The following is an 18,719-nucleotide window of genomic DNA, read 5'->3' on the forward strand; positions in this document are numbered from 1 at the left end:
TTTAATGCAGTTTGGAATTCCAGACTGTCCAGGTAGACAAAAAGATCTTTCTGTAATCCTTTGACTAATTTTGAAGTGTTGATGGGAAGAAAGCTGTACATCATTCAGCACTGGCTCTGGGAGCAGGGTAGATGTCTGCATTGCTGGAGTCCAAGAGGCTCCTGACCAGAATGACTTATAGTTACAAGGGATATGCAAATTGCCTAGAACATAGTAAAGTAATTCCACATTGCTTTTTTTTCTGTAATTTTTACATTTAAATGTGTGTAGGATACTTGAAATAAAAATTCAGAGATAACCTACCATTTGGTTTTGTGTGCTACATTTGGCAAATAAACCCAGGAAAACTCCGTATCAATTGCATTTTATTTTACAACTAGCATAATTACATCAAATAAAGCAGAGATGTGATTCAGCCTCTTCTGCAGGAAAAAAGCATGTATGTGTGTATAACTGATAAAGCAATGGATAATTTTATGCACTCCTAAGGATGTAGCACCATTTAATTTTCATCAAAATTTTAGTTTCTGTCCAAAGTACATTGTAAAACACCTGCTCCCTACCAAAGGCAAGTCATTAGGGAAAACACAAAGGTGTTTCAGTCTGCTCACAGTTGCTTTTAAACATGGCCCACCATCCTGGGTGACCTGTATATTTAGGAGGCAAAAAAGATGAAATGAAGGTGTATGTGTTTCTCCATTTGGTCAGAAAGGCTTAACCCCCAATAGTCATAGTTTGTTGGGGTTTATTGTCATAGAATGCTAAGCGGTTGGAATGGGTCTTAAAGATCATCTAGTCCCAGCCCCCCTGCCATGGGCACAGGCACCTCCCACTACACCAGGTTACCCAAGGCCTTATGGTGCCTGGCTTTGAACACTGCCAGGGATGGGGCATCCACAACGTCCCTGGGCAACCTGTTCCAGGGTCTCACCACCCTCAAAATATTTCTTCCTAATCTCTAGCCTAAATTTCCCCTCTTTCAATTTGTACCCATTAGTGCTGTCCTACAGTTCCTGATAAAGAGTCCCTCTGGCTTCCCTGAAGGTCCCCCTCAGATACTGGAGGGTTGCTATGAGGTGTCCACAAAACCTTCTCTTCTCCAGGCTGAACACTCCTAATTTTCTTAGCCTGTCTTTGTAGGAGAGGAGCTCCAGACATGTCAACTTTGTGGCTCTCCTCTGGACTTAGTCCAGTGGTTCAATGTCCTTCTTGGGACCCCATAGCTGGATCCAGCATTCCAGGTGGATCCAGGTGGGGTTTCAGCAGAGTGAAGGGGCAGAATCCCCTCCCTCACCCTGCTGGCCCCTCTCCTTTGGATGCAGCCCACGATTCCATTGGGTTTCTGGGCTGTGAGCACACACTGTGCTCTTGAGAGTTCTTTGTTAAGTATCACCCTCAAGTCTTTCTCTGCAGTGCTGCTTTCAATCACTTCTCTGCCCATCCTGGGGGTGTGTCTGAGATTGCCACAATCTGTGTACAGGGCCTTGCATTTTGCTTTGCTGAACTTCATGAAGTTTGCACAGGCCCACTTCTCAAGTCTGTCCACATTCCTCTGGATGGCATCCCTTCCCTCCAGCATGTCTAACACACCACACTGCTTGGTGTTGTCAGCAAACTTTCTGAAGTTTCATGCTCTATTCCACTGGCCATGTCATCAACAAAGATGTTGAACATCATCCGCCCAGTACTGACCCCTGAGGGACACCACTTGTCACTGGACAATGAACAGCTGGCCACAACTCTTTGTGTGTGGCCATCCAGACAGTTTTTTATCCACTGAGTGTCCATCCATCAAATCCACGCCTCTCCAATTTGGAGATGAAGATATTGTGTGGGACAGTGTCAAATGCTTTGCCTAAGCTGAGGTAGACAATGTCAGTTGCTCTGCCCCTGTCCACCAACATGTAGCCTCATCACAGAATGTCACTAAATTTGTCAGGCACAATTTCCCCTTTGTAAAGCCATGTTGGCTGTTATCAATCACCTCTTTGTTTTCCATGTGCCTTAGCATATTTTCCAGGAGAATCTAATCCATGATCTTGCCTGGCACAGAGGTAAGACTGACTGGTCTGTAGTTCCCTGGGACTTCTGCTTTCCCTTTTGTATGGGTTTTGCACAGCCTGGTTTTTGGTAGCAGGGGGGCCACAAAGATGGTTCCTGTGGAAAGCTGCTGGAAGCTTCCACCATGTCCAGCAGAGCCAATCCTTGATGGCTGGCCAAGGCTGGGCCAATTAGAAATGATGGTAATGCCTCTGTGATGGCATATTTAAGAAAGAAATCAAAACAAAGTCATGAGTTTTGCTTCTACTTAGAGAAGAGGAGGAGGTGAGAATATGTGAGGGAAACAACATGGTGACACCAAGGTCAGTGCACAAGGAGGGCAGGAGGTGCTCCAGGCACCAGAGCTGAGATTCCTCTGCAGGCTGTGGTGAGACCACGGTGAAGCAGCCGTGCCCCTGCAGCCCATGGGGATCCATGGGGGATTCAGAGATCCACCTGCAGTCCATGGGGGAGGTGCCCATGCTGGAGTGGGTGGATGCCTGGAGGAGGCTGTGATCCAGTGGGAGAGCCAGTGGAGAGAGGGGGTCCCTGCTTCCAGGCTGGAGCAGCCTGTCCTGGGAGGACTGCAGCCCGTGGAATGACAGACCCGTGTTGCAGCAGTTTTGGGAGGGCTGTCTGCCTGTGGGAGGGACTCACGTTTGCAGCAGGTGTGGTTGGGCTGCTGCTCGTGAGAGTGGGCCCACGCTGGGGAAGTTCACAGAGAGCTGTCGCCCGTGGGAGGGACCCCACAGTCTCACAGGGGAAGGACTCTTCTGGAGAAGTGGAAGAAAATCTCGGTGATGAACTGATCAAAGCCCCCATGCCCTGTTTCCCTGCACTGTCAGTGGGAAGGAGGGAGGGGCTGGGGGTGAAAGGGTATTTTACAGGCTTATTTTACTTCTCGTTTTCCTCCTCTGATTTTATTAGAAATCAAATTCACTTCACAATCTGAGTTGAGCTGGTTTTGCCCTTGAAGTGTTTCTCCCAGTCCTTATCTCACTCATGAAGCATTTGTTAACTTTTCCCCTCTCTGCTGCCTAGCTGTAACAGGGGAGGGTGAGTGAGTAACTCTTGTAGGTACCTGGTGTTGGGCCAGTGTCAAACTCTGACACATTTTTTTGAAATGGGGGTTATATCTCTTTTTCCACCTTGAGGACTTTACTTGACTGACACAATTTCTCAAAACTGGTGGCTTAGAAACTTTGCCAGCTCCCTCAGGACCTGCAGATGATTCTTGTTGAGTCCCATGGACTTGTGCATATTCAAGTTCCTTAGATGGCCTCAAACCTGAGAGGGCTCAGGGTCTTCATTTTCCCAGTCCTTATGTCTGTCTTTCTTGACTTGGGTGGTGTTGCTGGAACACTTGCTGTTGAAGAATGAGGCACAGAAGTCACTGAGAACCTCAGCTTTCTCTTTGTCCAGGGTAGCCAGGTCTCCTGTTTCCTTCTGGAGAGAGCTCACATTATCCCTGGTTTTCTTTCGCTTGCAACACATCTATAGAAGCCCTTTCTGTTATCCTTGATATCCCTGGACAAATCCAATTCTAACTGGGCCTTGTCCCTAGCTTGCAATACAATTTCCCTGTATTCCTCCTGGATCGTCCATTCTTCTTTCCCCTTCCTGAAAGCTTTGTTTTTCTCTTTGAGCTTGCTCAGCAGTTCCTTGTCCGTCCATGAAGGCTTCTTGACATTTTTTCCTGATTTCTCTCTTGCTGTAGTACATTGATCCTGAGCTTGGAGGAAGTGATCCTTGAAATTCAGCCAGCATTCTTGGGCCCCTCTGCTTTCCAGGACTCTATGGAGCAGGTCCTTGAAGAGGCCAAAGATCTGCTCTCCTGATGTCTGGGGCAGTGATTTTGCTGCATACCCTTCTCACTGCCCTGTGGATCTTTATCTCCACCATCCTGGTGTCACTTACAGTGCCTTGGAGCACTGCACTCCCCACCAGCTCCTCTTTGTTGGAGAGCACAAGGTCCAGCATGGCACCTCTCCTTGTTGGCTCCCCAATCACTTAGGTAAGGAAGTTGCTTTGACATATTTGAGGAACCTCTGGGATTTCTTTTGCCCTACCGTGTTCTCCCTCCAACAAACATAGAGAAGGGTGAAATCCCCCACAAGGACCAGGGATTAAGAGTGTTCAAGCACCCATCTGCCTACAGAGAGCTTCATCCACACCGTTCTCCTGACTGGGTGGCTGGTAGCAGACTCCCACTATAACATCCCCTGTCCCTGCAGTCCCCCTTAATCTTCACCCACCAGCTCTCAGCAGGCTCCTCATCCTTTCCCAGGCAGAGTTCCAGACTCTCCAGCTGGTCACTGACATCAGGGCTACATTCTCTTCTTGTCTCTGTAGCCTGTCCTTCCTAAAAAGCTGGAAACCTTCCATTCCAAAGCTCTAGGCACAGGAGCCATCCCACCATATCCCTGTGATGCTGATGTTGTCATCCCCAAGCAGATGTGTACACATCTCCAGTTCTTTAATTTGTTCCCCATACTCCATGTGTTTGTGTAGAGGCATTTGAGCTAGGCCCTGGATAAGGACTCCAGCTTGCTGGCTGGAATATCTGGGATGGCTCTGCATTATCTTTTTTATATTTTTAAAATACTTTTAAATCATGTTTTTAGGAGCACAGAGAAGAGGAAGGATGGGAAAATTCACTTGAAAGAAGTTGATAATTAGTTAGCAGCAAAGGCTAAAACGCTTTTAAAATTATTTCTTCAGAAGGATAAATAGGATCAGATCAGATAGAACAGAATGAAAAAAAAATGAGATTTTGTGCAAAAAAAGATGCCCATTATTTTTTTCCTGAGCCAAACTGTCTGCAATACAGAAGATTGGGCCTGAGGCATCAATACTGTGAGTCAAATTTCAGGCTTAGAAGTTTCAGGCTGGTTGATTCTGGGGATTTGCTGTAGGCCCAGCTGTGCAGTAGAAGTGATCATGTTCAAGGCTACTTAAATGTATTAAATTGTTTAGAAGAAGTAAAGCAGAGAGAAAGTCTTATGCCAAGATGCTTCACTGAATCACAGAACTGGAGAGAAACAGGCAACTTCCTAAAGCAATGAAGGTGCCTGCACATCTGGGGCATAAAGGACATGAAGAAACTTTTGTGGCATTACAGGACAAAAACTAACATTAACTGGAATTATTATGAACCAGAAAGAAGAATATAAGTATATATACTACAATGACTCCAGGACTAGCAGGAATAAAATTTTTAAAAAATCATATATTGTCTGACAATCTTGAAGAATGAGATACATGTTTTTTACCATAGTATCTCCAAAGAGAGTGCTTTCCTTGCAATATGGATCTGTGGATCTAAGCAACCTGGTTCGAAAATACTTCCACAGTTAGCCCAGCATAGAGGAGATGAGCACATACACGCATTCTTTAGACTTTAACACTCCATTATTAAAGGGAACATGTTTCTGTATTGCACAATCTAAGGCCTGTTTTGATTACACAGGATAATTGCTCTGTTGGACAAAAATTTGTTTTATTTTCTACCACTCTTCTTATTATCTATGTCCCCAGTTTTGTAAAATACTGTAATAGCATAAGTGTGTGCCTGAACTGCTCTTGATGATACTTTCTTACAATACTTTTTAGACTAAGCAATTCAGTTCATGTTGATAAATCCATGAGGTGGGAAAACACATAATTTTCTTTTATGAATAAAAGCTGGACATCTGGAAAACAGAAATCTCCTGCAAAAGTTTAGATCAGAATGAGGGAGATGAGTTTTCCTGACTCTCCCGTGGGCGCCTTAATTACAGGAACTTTCATGTTATTATTTCTTGTGGGTTTTGTACCTTTTCCATTGATTTTTCCCCCCTGTGGGCTGCATTTTTCTACTGTTTTATCTTACAGTGAACTGTCTGTGTTCAACAATAATAATAAGCATGGTATATAAAATTACTCATACAGAGTGGGTTTGTACACTTGTGATTAAGAAATATACAGTGAAACGCTGCATCACATGGGGAAATTACCCCAAAGAGAAATCCCAGGAGCCACACACTGGAGCTAAATGAATATCCAAAATGGCAATGAGGGAAAGCTAAAGGACATAATCCACAAAATGCTGAGTGTATGAATTATAGCCCTTAGCTAAGCCTGATTTGTGAGGCTACTACTTACACAGCAGATAACCCAGGCTGACAGTGACCTTGACAGCACTGCAACAGTAATATTTCTGTAAAGGCTGCACAGATTTCAGCCCATTTCTCCTGAGTGGGAGCTACAAGCGTGCTTGTGTGCAGCATCGTGGACCAAAGTAATCCTCAGTATGTGCCTGTCAATGATACAAACAGAATACAGCTCTTTGGGCATGATAAATGCCTCCCTCCCTTCTTTCTTCTGCCCTTGATAAGACCCATTTGAGGAGCATAAAGAGCTTTTCCCTAGTGCATGAGTCCCCTTTCTTCTCTCTTTCCATGTGAAGCTGAGCAGCGATGTAGTACAGAGGGGATCTGGTTCCAAGTCTACAGAGCAACTGCAAGTATTTTGTGACGTTCTCAACCAATACATCTGCCTTTTGGGAATTGCAATTGATTTTTCTTAATTTCTCCATGTGAAGACAATACCTCTACACTACATTACAGCTGCACAGATAGGTAAATTTTAAGTGCTTTCCCCACAGCTCTTCTTTAAGTAAAAGTTAGTGAAACTCTGCTTTGTAGTCTTCTGTGGAACAAATTGCTTGGGGAGATTAAAAAGTTACAAGTAAAAGCAACATGAAAGTTTTTGGTTGATAGTCTGTTCTCTCTTCACTCTGCTGCCAAGACCTGTGTTTGCAGTTCTCTGCTTTTCACTGGCTACAGCTGATATTACTTCTGCATCAAGCTGTGAGAAGTGCTGTTAACTCTCTGGAGCAGTGACGCAAATCCTGAAAAATCCACCAAGGGAATGGGCGGTGGCAAGACCAACAGATTGCTGCAAGGAGTGGTGTGTCCTTTGAAGGCTTCATCTTATGTCCCACCCTTTAATGAGTCTTCAAACCCTTTGATGGAAAAGCATGCTATTGTCCTTGTAGCTGAGTTTCAAGCGCATCTGTTACACTGCCAGTGGACAGCCTGGGCTGACTCTAAATGTTTGCTCTGTTACAAGACAAAAAACCCCTTAACAAAGCCACAAACCAACCCCATGGACAGATTGAAGGCAAGGGGCAACAACTGAGAGAAGGGACATCCTAGGGGGGGAAAGTAGCTTGCACAAGTCCAGCACAAACACGGGTTTTGCTCCCTGCAGAGTCTTTCAGTTGCTTCTGTGAAGGGAATAAGAACAACCTTAGTGGCTGGGGTTTGCTATGTGTTTGCTTTAAAAAATATTTGCACTGTGAGCCTTAGTTTCCATATCTATAAATGGGAGCAATTTGATTCAAGTGTTGCCCTGTGTGAGAGGCAGGAGAACTGCAATGTTTGCAACTTCTCTGCTTGGAGCTGAAAAGAACTTTTTGCCCAAGTTGTCCTGCAGGGTAGAGAACAGCAGGTTTGAGCTGCTGGACATTACTGTTAAGGGGAAAAGGCTCGGCTGACAAGAGAAACCGGAGTAATAAGAATTAGTAAGAAGAAAACTTCAGGAGTCTCTGTAAATGCTGGGGTCTAGACCAAGCACCTGTAACACAAATGTGTGACTGTTCCCACCCACTCCCTTTTGCTATTTTTGTCCCATGTGAATTCCATCTCTGCCAATTCATTCTCACATCTGTTCTCAGACTTGGTATCAACACCGACTTAATCAAATTCCTTCCATCTACTGAGCTGGAAGTGTAGGGCTATGTAGAAGCCAGGACAAATTAACCCCTTCTCTTCATTTAGCACCAGCTAGCACACCTCTATTGACATATAGCTGGTGGTGTTTGGGTGGGCAGCAGGGTGGGTGGGGTTGTGGATAGTGTGCTGAGCACATCACTGCCAAAATAGCCGGGCTGGTACACACTGGTTACGAGAGATCTGGAGGTGCAGCAGCTTCTGGGGCTCTGTGAACAAGAGCACAGCCAGCACATCAAGCAGCTCCACCTCCTCAGCTCAGCCTCTCAGACCACACCTAGCTCTATCATCCAGTTCCAGACCCCCCAAACTGCCCCCAAGGCAGTCAGGGCTACAGTGCTAGTCCTGTGAGGAGAGGCTGAGCAACTGGGGCTTGCTCAGCCTGGAGAAGAGATGGGTTTGGGGAGGCCTTTAAAGCAGTGCCCCAGTAAATATGAGGCAGGTATCAAGAAGAAAGAGCCGGGCCTTTTACAGTGGTGCATGGTGGGAAGATGAAAGGGAATGAGCATAAATTGAACAAGAGTAGTTCAGGGAGGAACATTGTTTTCCCTTGGAGGACAGACAAGCAGTGAAAGATGTTTTCACAGAGGCTGTTGAGTCTGCATCCTAAAAAGTTTTCAAGACCTAACTGAACAAAGCAACTTGGTCTGATCCCAAAGGTTACTTTGCTTTGAGCAGGAGGCTGGTGCAGAGGCTTCCTGAGGTCCCTTCACAGCTCAATTATCCTATAAATCTACACTTTTCATGTACACTTTTTCAATGTCAGAGAACATTCATTTATTACTACTCTTCAAGTTCATTGCACTATGAATGGACCACTCCAAGACACCAGTAATAACCAAAAGTATCTCAGACAAAATTTTTAGAACACAGTATGAAAAGTAGCTGTGGGATAAAAGAAAAAATAAACAATGGACAAATATGCCTCAAAAAAATTAGAATGCAAATGAAAAGGCAACAAACTTGATTATTTAAACTTTACTTCTTCATCCAAGGGCAAACACACAAGGATACATGGGATGCTATCAGAGAAATTTCTCTGTGTTCCGGCCTTTCTCAATATGAAATAGATCTGATGGTGGCCCTTGCAGGAATTCACAGTCTCCCGTACATCTTGTATTTGAATTTTCAAAGTGTTCATAAAATGTGACATTTAATAGAGACAGTTTTTGTCATCCCGGAGTCTCAGGGATGTGTTTCTGTGACAGCACATGCACATACCAGGGCTCAAGGAACAAAGCACATGGTTTCATAGTTTTTTTGTTTCGTGCAGCATTTAACCATACTGGGTTTTACATGTGGGTGAAAACAACCAAAATAAATTCCTAACTTGTGTCACACTGTAGAAAAAGAGCCAGCCTCATGTTTACACAGCCTTTATCATTACAGACATCAGGTCTTGGGAACTGCTGCCTTGTGGAGCAGTTCAGCAGGGGGTTCACTACTGAGGGAGATGCAAGTCCACTCTCCTGGCTGGGGGAAGCATCCTCCCCTTCTCCCTTCTGTCTCACTCAGATCCCATTCTTGGGCTTGTAACTGTGCCCTAAATTTGCCAAAAGCTGAGATCCCAGATCACATGCTGGGACCTTTGTGCTAGGATGAAAAACACTGGTCCTGAGACTACATCTTTTAGCTAAGCTCTTTTAAACATGCACTTCTCAGCACCTAAGTTACCCAGAAACTCCTTATTGCTGTCTTGTTTCCTAGGGATAGTAGCAAGCCTATTTTAAGGACTATGAAGTGCCTTTATATTACATTAAGTGCCCAGAATAAACAGATAATCTGTGTGGGACTTTTGGAGGACACCTGGTGCCCAAGAAGAAATGAGAGATTTGTATACAGTAGGAGCTCTTTTGTAAAGTGCATTGTGCAGTATCTACAGGCAAATCAGGTTGCCAGGCCCTCTGTCCTACTTACTACATAAATACACTCAAGTGAACCAAGATCCAGGCCATTGTCACTGGTTCACTGCTTTCTACTTAAAAGGACTTCCCTTGGGAAAGAAAAAGAAACTACTCTCCCATGCTACTCCCCCCAAAATGCACCCAACATCAGTAAAACAAGACAAGTCACACTCCTACAGCTCCTAAACAACCAAATTTGGTGATGTTAGCAATGACCCTAGAATAAGAGATTCTCCCCTCAGTTCATGCTTCTTGTCACCTAAGCAGGCATCAAATCTCCTGGGTTTGTCTTCAAACAGCTTCTTTCCATTTCACTCCATCTTAACAGCTGTAAGTGTCTTTGGTAAATTGTGCTAGTACATTTCTATTAACATTTAGCAAAAGGGAAAAAAAGCCAGCTCGGCTGACAACAACTATCAATGTATAAAGATTAATCTTTATATAGCATGCAGAACATGGATCTGTTCTACATCTTCCAGAACAGCCTGTACTTTCTTTCTATTCCTTCTCAACAACAGCCTTCATGCAAAAAAGAATTAAAATTAAAATCACTGTATTTTAGCATTGCTATGTTCACACTGCTATTCTTTCAGGCTTCACAATTCATGCTGTAGTTGGCAAACTATTTCTCTTTCTGCTAGCAGCACAAGGGGCAAGTGCAGCTACTCACTACAAATTCCTAGGAAAAATAAAAAATAGCTTTGTTCTACTTTGAAGAAACAGTCACAGGTTACCTTATTAACATCTTGTAGTATAGAAAGAGTTAAAGCTTTTACCACATTAAATAGCAACAAAACCAAACACATGGGAGGCCTACCCTGACATAAACACAATGGCATGGCAAGCGTTAAAACTTTGTGTATGGTAAATTAGAGCTTTGAAAAACATCTCAGTTGGGAGCAATTTTGGAAATTTTTGAAACATGAATTACTGACTTTTTCTCTCCTCCCCCCTTTAAATGATCTGTGAGGATTGGTTGTCTTGGAGAAAAAAAAATAAAGTGTCGACACTTGACATACTCAATCCATCCACAAACGTAAACACGCTTGAACTGCAGTTGAGTTTTTCTTTTACTAAAGAGCATGTGGAAGCAATTACCTGAATGTAGATGTGATAAAGAATGGATGAAATGCAAACCAAATGATGCCTTATTACTTAATATAAAGAGACTGTTCTGCGAGATCAAAGTTGTGCAGCACAAAATGTAATGGGCTTCACTGGAGAGATAGGCTTTGGAGATTTGTTTAAAACACAGATGCATTTTGATGAAATGCTAAGTAGACAAAATTAGGGTAAGTTTAAAGAGTTTCCCAGTACCTGATCTATGATCTTCAATAACATCTTTACTCTCCTCCCAACCTTTTGCTGCTCTGTGCCATATCCAGATGCCGTGAGGCTGGCAGTGAGAAACTTCCCTGGCTTCATTTTGGCTGGGGATGAGAACTACTCTATTCTGAGATGCGGAAGAAATGTCACCATCAGCACCCCCTGTGGACACGGGAAAGGCCTTCCCTGTACATTTGCACTGACCCCTTGCACTGCAGCCTCCCCGTGCCTCAGCCATCATTCTGTGCCCTGTTGCTATCTGAGCACATATTTCTCCTTTGAGTCAATATGATGAGGAAGGGCAGAGAGACAACCTTTCCCAGAGACAAAAATACTGAAGTGGAACAGAAGTCTCAGGACTAATTTCCAAATGTTTTCCTACCGCAGGCCATATAATGAAATACAATTCCCATCAAGATCCTGCTTTATACTTCACCACCTTCTGGTGTTAGATTTATTTCTCTATTTCTTTTTAGTGATTTGTATTTTTAAGAAGCTGCATGCAACAGACAAGGAAAAGGCATGTTGGGAAAGTGGGGTAGTGGTTTCTGTACAATTCCACAATTACATCTGAACTTGTTCTCTTGCCTTGCCTTGTCTTCCCTCCCACATGCCCCCAACCCTCCCCCTGCCCAGGAGCTGCTGATTATTGCTTTTGCCCAAATGTTGTTTCTGATCATGTAGATTTGATCATCATCTTTGTCTGAAGTCTGTAGAGCAGCTCAATGATTGACAGTGCTGGGTCCCCATAACATAAATCAATGAGCAATAAAGTTAAGTATCTAAGTCAAGCGTAGAGAAAGCAAACTGACATTGAACTGTAAGCATTAATTAAAAAGGAGGAAAAAACCAAGAGCACATTTAACCAGGAATGCTGGGTCTTGAGTTATTGAAAGGAATAAAAAAAACCTGCAAGTATCAAAGAGCATGTACAGAGTTAATGCTGCCTACCTCCCACAGCATTAGGTCTTTAAAAGAAATCATATATGTTAAACTCCCAAAGAGACTATTTTCTTTTGTTTTTCAATTACACGTGATAATGGGGAACATTTTGTGAATGGCTCTGATGCTTATGCCTCCAATAAAAGCCAGGATACTGTACCTCATTCATGCTTATTTAACGATCTCGTAAAGAAAGAACCCACCAGCACCCTAACACAATTAGGATTGAATCGGACATTTTCCCTTCTCACCAGTTGAAGAATTGTTAAGTATTGCTATTGAAAACTCATTGTTATGCACTATTTTTGCAGTGGCCACAGTGTTCAAAGCAGCTTAGGAAGCAAATATAAAACACACTTGCCACCACAGAGAACACAGAGTTTACAGTGGCTTTGATCATACAAGCACTAATCCTTTCATTTTAGAGGGGTTATTCACAGGCATAAATATTAAAATGATACCAAGTATTGGCAGTGTCAGATCATAATTAGATGTGAACATGGCACATTGCAAGACAAAAGAAAGGTGAAAAAATGCAATGATTGAGTACAGCTCACCTGGGTGCTGTAACAGCTTTTCTGGTTTCCCTTTTTTGTCCTTTCCAGCTTGCTTGGAGTCAAAAACCAGAGGCCCAGAGAGAGCCAGGAGCAGTGGGGTGAGGACTGGTATCAGTGTTAAACTGGCAGCAGTATGGAGTAATGGCAGTGTGGCTAAAACCACCATCAGCTGGGAGATTCACTTTCTTACAGTGGAAATTCAGCTTTCAATGATGACCTAAATCATCTTACTTAAGCTGTTTAATCATTGCTTTGCACCACTGTTTTTACCCCCCACAAAACTAAACTCCCAACCAGACAAATGAAGGATTTGAAGCTGCTCTTTTGCTAACAGATCAGCAACTTGTCATTGCTGCAGTGGGAATGAGTTCAGGCCAACATCTCCCACTCGAGACCAAGGCTGGGCTGGCAGCACCTCGTTAGCTCATTATCTTCATTACCAGTGGCTCATGGTCAAGTAGGAATAATTTGCTGTTATATGCATCGTATGTTTTGGAGCTAATTTTGCGCCCTGCAGAGCACTGCCAGTCCATCGTTTCATTCACTGCTCAGTTTTAAAAACAAAGCCTGGTGGGGATGGGAGGATGCACCACCACCTCCATTACTGCTGGCACACAGGTTTATTCTGAGAGATCTGCCTCATTCAAAACACACTGCGTGGTCTTTTGCGAGTGTGGCCTGGTCTCTTCCTTCCTACAGGGCTCTATGAAAGTGAATTGTTGTCCTTAAGGATTTTTTCTTTTTTAGTTTCGTTTGATATTTTCTTTAAACTTTAGATTTTTTTCTGAGTTAATATTTGGGCTGTGAGGTTTTTGTTACTCTTCCAGGGTTGAGATGTCAGTGATTTTAGTGAAAGGGAAAGATTTTTCTTGTGGAGATGGACTTCTGTTTAGGATGCTGATTACAAGGTTAGTGGGTTTGTAACAACAGATACTGCAGGGCAGGACATCTCTGTCACTTTAAAAGCCCAAATACACAGAGTCAATTTTGTTATGCCATTGCCCTTAAATTCCTGATGAAGCAAATCTGTCTTCCTATGGGAAGCTGTGGGATTAATTCACAGCTCCAAATCCACTGAGCCTGCTCCACACATGCAGCACCTGGTAACTGCCTTGATTTGACACAGATGTAACCACAAGCAGAACCAGCCCTCATCCTCTGAATTTCTTGTGAAATTAAGGGGTTTAATTACCTAGATGAGAAACTGAAAAACTTCTAGTGGCAGCAGCTGAAAGACTTTTCATTTGCAAAATGTACCAGATGACCCTGAGCATGTCCATTTTAGGTGGCTGAATTCATTGACCTGAGACAGATTTCAGGTGTTTTCCCCTGACAACACCCGGTACTTCCTGGCAGGGGAGACACGCGTGTTCTGACAGACAGTTTCCATGTTAGCAGGTAATGGCTGTGCTGACAGACTGGCAGGCAAAAGGAGGTCTGTCTGTCCTGGAGAGGAGCACTCTGGCTATCAGTAGACCCACTCCTCCAGTCCATAGCTTGCATTAATTAGAAATTAACTGTGTCCAGCTCTGGGGCCCCCAACATAAGAAGGATGTGGACTTGCAGGAGTGAGTGCAGAGGAGGCTGTGAAGATGATCAGGGAATGAAGCACCTCTCCTATGAAGACAGACTGAGGCAGTTGGGGTTGTGCAGCCTGGAGAAAAGAAAGCTCCAGGGAGGGCTGGCTGCTTAGAGCAGCCTTACAGGGCCAAAAGAGATGAAGAAGGATTTCAATAAGGACATGTAGGGATAGAACAAGAGCAATTTGCTTTAAAGTGAACATGGCTGGCTTTAGATTACATACTAGGATGAAACTATTTACTGTGAGGGTGGTGAGGCACTGAACAGGTTGCCCAGAGAAGCTGTGGCTGTCCCCTCTCTGGAAGTGGGATGCCCCTGGATGGGGCTTTGAGTAACCTGTGGAAGGTGTCCCTGCCTAGGGCAAGGGGCTGGAACAGATATTCTTTGACAGATGTCCCTTCCAGCCCAAATCATTTTATGATTCTGTGTTTCTATGAAATCTGTGTGCTTGCCATGTCCCCTGTTGACTGATGGTGCTTCAAGCACCCCAAGAGTGGTCCAGATGGCCTTGCTGATGCCTGTGCTTAATTACTGAGTCTGGATCTGAGAGAATGCTGGGTGGGGATGGGAGGCCACCAGGGCTGGGCATCATTCTGGAGATTGGATTTGGAGCCTCTGTTCCCAGCTAAATAAAAAGCATCAGGCTGTGAAGGCAGCTAAAGGAGGTGCTCCATACTCAGTGACATGGTGTGCTTTTTCTGTGCTCTCAAGAAAACTCTGATGCCTCGCAACTGCAGTCAAGCCAAATATTAGACCCACTTCTGCAAGCAACTGCTTGTCAATTCCTCCTGCCCCAAGTGGAGCTGCAGTATCTGTTCTCCACAGCTGTGGAAATGCAATTGTACTGTGGAGAGGTAATCTTTTGTCACTCAGAAATTCACCATTTCATTTCCTTTTAAAGCATTTTCAAGTTCCCCCCCCGGGTATTGAGAGCTTTCTTTAAAGTAAAATAAAATAAAACAGGTTCATCTCCAAGGAGATGTGAGAAGCAGTTTTGGGGAAAACTAACGCTGAACAGAAGTCTCAGCTAAAAACATGAACGTGTGACAGAAGGCTGCGATGGCACACGTGCCATCTCAACTGTGTGTGGGGTGCCTGGGACTCCAGAACTACTCTGTGTATCCTTTCAGGCCACTTCATTGTTCTCATCTGCTTTTTATGGCCACATCACAGCTTCAGAGAGCAGACCTCACCCTCTTTTAAACTTGACCTGCACAGCCTAATTGTGTGAGGACACAGCACAGTCTGCAACATCACAGCCACTTCCACAGTGAATTGGATTTGTCAGTCTCTGGGCTGTGGTCTTATAATGCGCTATATTATTAAGTTTCTTTGCCTTAAGTTGCCAGCTAATGGAATAGCTTTTGTCTTTATTAGAAAGAGTCTACAGCTTTATTAAGTTACAAAATTCACAACCAATAGCGTAATCAATAAAACATTAACAAATATGTAACCTTAGACAAACCTCACATATTGATTTCTTTAAACATTCTCACAAAGCCTGTCTTTGGCTGAAAAAATATATTCAGTCCCAGTGGAAAACCCCCAAAACACTTAATGCCCACTTAAGGTGTGGGCACTGGAGGACAAATTGAATTGGCTTCCTTGAAAACAAAGCTGGCTCTCCCCGGGTCTTTGTCAATCCACCTCAGAATTGTTATTTTTTGCAGTTTGGAAGGAAGCTCCAATTTTCTCTTTTATGCCTCATCTCTGCAAGGAAAATACCGTGTGCTGCAAAATACAGTGGTTACCACATAGTTAGAAATGGGTACTGCAAAACCTGTATTATCTGATGGTGATTAACCCTGGGGATTCTCAGGTGGACTGTAACTAGCTGTTGTAGTATCAAGTTTGACCTAGCCCTGTGTCTGGATTAGGTAGGAAGTTATGTTTAACATCAGGGAAGAGACAAATTTTTCTAACACAAAACTTCATGTAAATATATTTTCCAACTGAAAAAAAAAGTATCTAATACCTCTTGAGCGCAGTTTAGTGGATGATGCTGATATACCTTCAGTTATGCTTTTGATACAATCAGGAGAGCTAGTATTGTATTATCCCTACCTCTCTATTCTAAAGACTATGTGAAAAAATGCCCAGATCATCAGACACTGTCTTGCAGGGAATCTCTGTGCATTATCACACAACAGAATTGCTCCAATGATAACTTCACAGGTAATTTAGAGCTAGGCTGGAGGAAGTAGAAGAAAAGGCATCTCAGGGATGCACCAGAAAGGAAATAGAACAGATGTGCATCTGCTCCATCTTTAACTTCAGTGATTCAGTGAAGACACACTTATAATTTCTGGAACAATTAAGTGCTTAATCTTTTTGTAACCTATGTCCTTGGGCAGTATATTTGTGAAAGGAAAATTTTTTGACTTTGTTTTCCTTTAAAAACAGAATCATCTACTCATTTTACAAGACTTTGAAAGGTTTCCTTGTCAAAAGGGATGTAGGTGAGATGGAGGAATAAAGCTTCCCAGCAAATGTTGGGGACTAGTGTGCAGAGTTCCCACGTCCCCTTTGGAGACTTTATCATTTAACAGCCACAACTCTCCTTTATTAGATCACTATAAAACAAGTGCCTGGAGGGAGTCAGAAATGAATTGAATTTTGTAGATTTAAATGATTGTGTGGGACCTTTTTGGCTTAATATATACCCTGGAGAGGTTTGCTACTAGAACTTGGGAACTTTGTAATAAGAATAATTCCTTCGCTGGAGATCTTTATCTTGTTACATTAATGATTCACTGGGGGGTTATGCAGGAAAATTAAGGGAAATTTTTAAAAAGGCTATTAGATCAAATGTTCTTCTAGAGACATGCACAGAGATGGTCAACAAAGATTTATAGGCTGGTGAGATAAGGAATTTATTGCATTTGTGCTACATGTACAGGGCAGCTGGCCATTTCAGGAGGTCCCTCCCGCCTGTGCTTCTGCTCAGGATTGTCTTCAGCTCACAATCAGCACTCAATAAGGTAAGGTTTAGCAGGCCACGTCCTGCTTGTGCACTGCAAAATACACACACAGCAAGGGAATTCACACAACAAGTGGTGGGTATAGCTACCTTACCTTCAAAGGTATGGGCCAGACTCTGCATACAGACCTATTTTTTTACATCCCTGCCTTTATCCCAGAGGTTTTGCAGCACTGTTCCTCAGCTTCAGCAAGGACTATTTATAGTGCCCACAGCTCCTGCTGGATTTACTGGATGCTCAAGGTCTCTAAATAGCAACTGTGTGGTCTCCAAGGATGTGCCATTCGGAGAATGCAGACTCTGCTTGTACATTGCCCGTGCAGAACATTTACTGCATTTCTGCCATTTATAGCTGCCACTGTAATGGGCTTTGAAGGTCTGCTTTATATATCACATGGTTTTACCTGTGATCACAACTCACCAGTTTTAATGGTAATATCAGGGAATTGAAGAAATAACTACAATGGCCATGGCTGAAGCTAAGCATCCAAAAATAACAAGCTATTAGGAACATGCAAAGTGGCATTTTAGGTCTGAGGACAGTGATTTTTTTTTCATCCAGCTAGGGTGAATTCCCATTTACAGTCAATAGAAAGGAAAATAGAACAACACTGTAGCCTTTGCAAATCCAGGTAGAAATGGAAAGAAATGCAGATCACAGGGACATGCATTTACATTCTACTATCAAGTTGCCATCATGATTTGAGAAGAAATTGCTGATAATTGTGAAATATGTGATCATAGCCATGGCCTGTGATGCCTTAAAGTTTTAGCTTGCATATCCTTCAGATTCCATGCTGCCTAGGGCTGTAGCTCTGAGCTTCATATTAACTGTTAGTAGGTTCTCTTCACAAGGTAGGTGGACAAAACAAGCCTTTTCCAGCTTGAGACCAAGGACAACTGTTACTAGTTTCAGGCCAAAAGGTATGAACAAGGGGGAACTGAAGAAGAGCAAACAAAGAGGATGGGACTTCATAACCTAAAGCTGTAACTGGACAATTAAGTCCAATATGCAAATGGACCAAAACTTATAAAAATGTGAGACCTTGCGACCTGTCGTCCATTTTGCGGCCATTTTGGGTCCATCTTATCTTGGGTGTAGCCCTGGCCTCTTACTGCCCAAGGTGTATCCTTTAAGATCTCAATAGATACCTACTTTATTCCTTTAGCTCTATCTAGTCTCTGTTCCAGGTTCAGCCTCTCCAGGCATCACCTGGAGCTTGAATGTGACAGTGGGGAAAGAGGAAGCATGCTGGCTTTTGCTTGACAGGAGCTGCAGAGAGAGCAGCAGCCCCAGAGGTGTCTGAGAAGCCCTGTTTGGCCCATTCACTAACAGCATCAGTTCCTACATCTGTAAAAGCCTACATCTGGTTATACTGTCCCAAGTGCCACACACCAAGCACTCCTTTGGTCCTCTCTTTGCTGTTATTGCCTCATCCCCATATCCATCATGGGTGAAAGGTAATTCCCTTGTCCAGTTTCTCTCTCCTGGGCACAAATTTTCCAAGACAGCTGTAAATTTGGATGTAAGAACCCCAGGGAGACCTGTGGAGGAGAAGACCCCAAGGCTAAACTCCATTGAAAGAGATATGAGGAAAAGAAAATCTGTATGTCT

This window comes from Camarhynchus parvulus, chromosome 2 (genome assembly GCF_901933205.1).
Source record: "Camarhynchus parvulus chromosome 2, STF_HiC, whole genome shotgun sequence".
Classification (NCBI taxonomy): domain Eukaryota; kingdom Metazoa; phylum Chordata; class Aves; order Passeriformes; family Thraupidae; genus Camarhynchus; species Camarhynchus parvulus.